Genomic DNA, 3,239 nt, shown 5'->3' with positions numbered 1-3,239 from the left:
TCCCCGCCCTCCCCTGCCGCCGGAGCATGAATTGCACCAGCCCACGGGCGGCAGAGCCCCGTAGTATTTCTCCCACACACCTCCGCCGAGGCACATGCTTCCCCGCTGACAGGAGCGGAGCGAGCGCTTGCTTTGGTGCCAAGAGCACAGCTAGCGCACGGCACGGCGTGCTCCGTGCGCACAGCGACCGCCGGCACGCACGCCGAGGGCTGCCACGTGCAGGGGCACAAGTCAGGGCTCACGTCCCCAAACAAGCTGTCACCACCCCCACCGGGTTTGCATGCTCGTCCCCACGCAAGGTGCACAATGCACAAACACCGGTGCCGAAGGCACCAGGGATGGGGAAGAAATCAGAGCATCATCCCACCCTGAGCAGCGTCCCACCATCGCACCATCCTCCTCCTCTTCTGCCTCCCACCGGGCTGTGGTGACCAAAAGGAGAGGCTGCAGCTCCCAGACACACCCCAGGGTTACAAGGAAAGCACAAGTGAAAGGCAACCTTCTCCAAAAGTGCATCTCCCTTTGCAAGCCACTCCGCGGGGAACGTGAGCAGCTGCCATCAGCCCACTAATTACAGCTGCCGTGGCTCCATTTTTGCCAGTATTTTGCCTCCTGTTAATGAAGGTAGGAAAACTGTTGGGTTTTTTTTGCATGCCCAAGGCAGCAATTAGCTCTTGCGAAAGGGAGGGAAGAGGCTGGAGAGCACCGGGTGCGCTGCGGAGGTGTGGAACAAGCACGGATGCAGCGACCCATGACGTGGCTCCCCAAAACCTGCTGCCCTGAGCCAGCTGCCGGGGCCGGGGCAGCCCCTGGCTCCATCTGCCCTTGCCCTGGCACAACGCATCCACGTGCAAAAGCCACCGGCACAGCCACCAGAGCCTCTGCGCCGGGGGGTCAGGAATCTGCTCGAGCCCCTGGGCTTCCCCGCACCCAGCAGCCCAGGAATTTCAGGGCGGGTGGAAAAAAAGCAAAAGGAGGGAGTCTCCACGCGAGCTGTCAAGGGGAATGTTTCCATCTAAGGCCTTGGTATTTCTCTCCCGGCGCCTGCACTAAATCACCCCAGCTCCTCTCATTATTCTTTTGTGCTTTACAAGGTAGCACAGCCGGTGGAGGAATGCAGAAAGCAAACCCCAGCCTCTTCTGCACCAGCAAATACCTGCAGCCCTCGAGCCCCCGGCCTTCGGAGGGGCACAGCATCCCCTCCACCAACACTGGGCACCTCGCTGAGGCAGCCGCTCGCTGCCGGGTGAGCTGGTGCAGAGCCCCAGGGCAGCCGGTGCTGCCGGGCCGGGGGCTGCACCGAACCCCGGCACAAGGCTTCGTCCATCTCTTCCCCCTCCCACTCAGCACCGGGAAACAGGTTCCTCACGGAGCATGGCGGGCACCGACCATCGGGCAATACGGCATCAGCTGGCACGTATTGGGCAACTCTTCGCTCCAGTTGAATCTGTTTTGCAATGCCCCAGTGGGGAGGGATCCAGGGCAGGCAGCTCCCCCCAGGCTGCCCCCCCTGCACCCCACAGCCTCTCCACTTGCAGGGGTCAACCTCTCCTCCAGGACTTCAGCCCCACTGCAGACCTGGTCCTGCCTAAGCCCACTAAGGGCTTGCCTTAGTGCCATTTTACAGCCTACAGCAACAAGCCAGTCCAAAGCAACACAGGGAAAAGTTTGGGATTCAGCTGACTTGAAACAGGGGAGCAGGACTCAGTGACAGAAATAAGGCAGCAAACGAGGGCTGGGTCTCTGTGGTGGCTTCATCTCTCAAATTCCTCTTGCAGCACCACTGTCCCGTCTGGGACGGACATCGAGCAATGGTCACATCCCAGCCCTGCGCTCGGACGGACCAGGATCCTGACGGTTCACGGCAGACCTGGACTCCCGCCAGCCTTGGTGCCCCGCTGCAGAAGGGAGGTGATAGCAGATGACCCCATTGGGACGGGTGGGCAGCCAGGGGTCCCATCCCCAGGCAGATGTTCCATCCCCACACAGCTTCACCCAGCTCCTGCGTGGTGCATGGGTGCTGGGGCTCTCCCAGCCCGTCCCTGTGGAGCAGAAGTGCTGGTGCACAGAGCAGGGCTGGGAGAAGCCATCCTCACTGGCCAGGCGGCTCGAGGAGGCGGCACGGGCCACAAGGACAGGGTTAAAACCAAGGACTTGTGCAGAAAGCAGGATGGGGGGTGCCAACAGCCCTGCCCCGATGGACGGGTGCTCTCTGCTCCAAAGACCTGGTGCTGTTCCCGGGGCAGAGGCACAGCCAGAGGATGCTGGCACTTTGGCAGGAGCTCAGGCAGAGCTGAGCCTGACCCAGCTCACCCACAGCCCAGGGCAAGGGGAGAGGCAGGGATGCTCTGGACGGCTCAGCCCAGCCCCAGTGCATTCAGCCATCCCCACTGCTCCGGCACCCCGTGGATGCCCATGGGATGGGGCAGCCCATCAGCACCAGATGCAGGTGCTCTCCAGCGGGTGCAGGACTTGGCTCCCCGCACATCCCTCCACCTTACACAGATGAGGAAACTGAGGCAACACCAGCCCTGAGCACAGCACCAGCCCACTCCCAGCCCCTGAGCAGGGAGGGGATCCCGGCAGTCCGGTGTCCCACCTTTCTACATCCAATTCAGGATGCGAAGGAACAGCTTAGCTTAAAATAAAGTAAAAACCAGCAGGCAAGAACCAACCTACAGAGCACGAGGGAGTCTCGCAAGCAAAACACCACCCAAAGAACGAGAGAGCCATCGGCCAGGACACATGGGTACAGCCATGATATTTTTAGCAGTATTACACAGGGACAGGGGATTCCTACCCTGAACATCCCCGGGGGGCTTAAAATAGGTCCCGTCACTTCCTCCTAACAGCGGCTGGGAGAAGCATCTGCAGCTTCTGGAAGCTGGGAGGAGAGGTTGAGCCCTTGGGTCTCAGGGTGCCACAGGGCACCCCAAGATCCAGGGAGGCATCTGGGCGAGCACAGCACTAACCTTCGCTGCTGGTGATGAGCTGCTTCCTCCTGCCTCGCTCGGTGAAGAGAAAAAGCCCGTGCAAAAACCAAAATAGCAGTAATAAATAATAAAAAATAAAAAAAATACCCCTCTTGTTCACAGCAAGGGAAACTGAGGCAGGGAAATCAGAGCTTGTTTGACACGATCCAGGGAGGCATCTGGGCGAGCACAGCACTAACCTTCGCTGCTGGTGATGAGCTGCTTCCTCCTGCCTCGCTCGGTGAAGAGAAAAAGCCCGTGCAAAAA

The sequence above is a fragment of the Egretta garzetta genome, unplaced genomic scaffold, assembly GCF_000687185.1.
Source record: "Egretta garzetta isolate BGI_Z169 unplaced genomic scaffold, ASM68718v1 scaffold105, whole genome shotgun sequence".
NCBI classification, from domain to species: domain Eukaryota; kingdom Metazoa; phylum Chordata; class Aves; order Pelecaniformes; family Ardeidae; genus Egretta; species Egretta garzetta.
Note: the sequence above shows the minus strand (reverse complement) of the source record.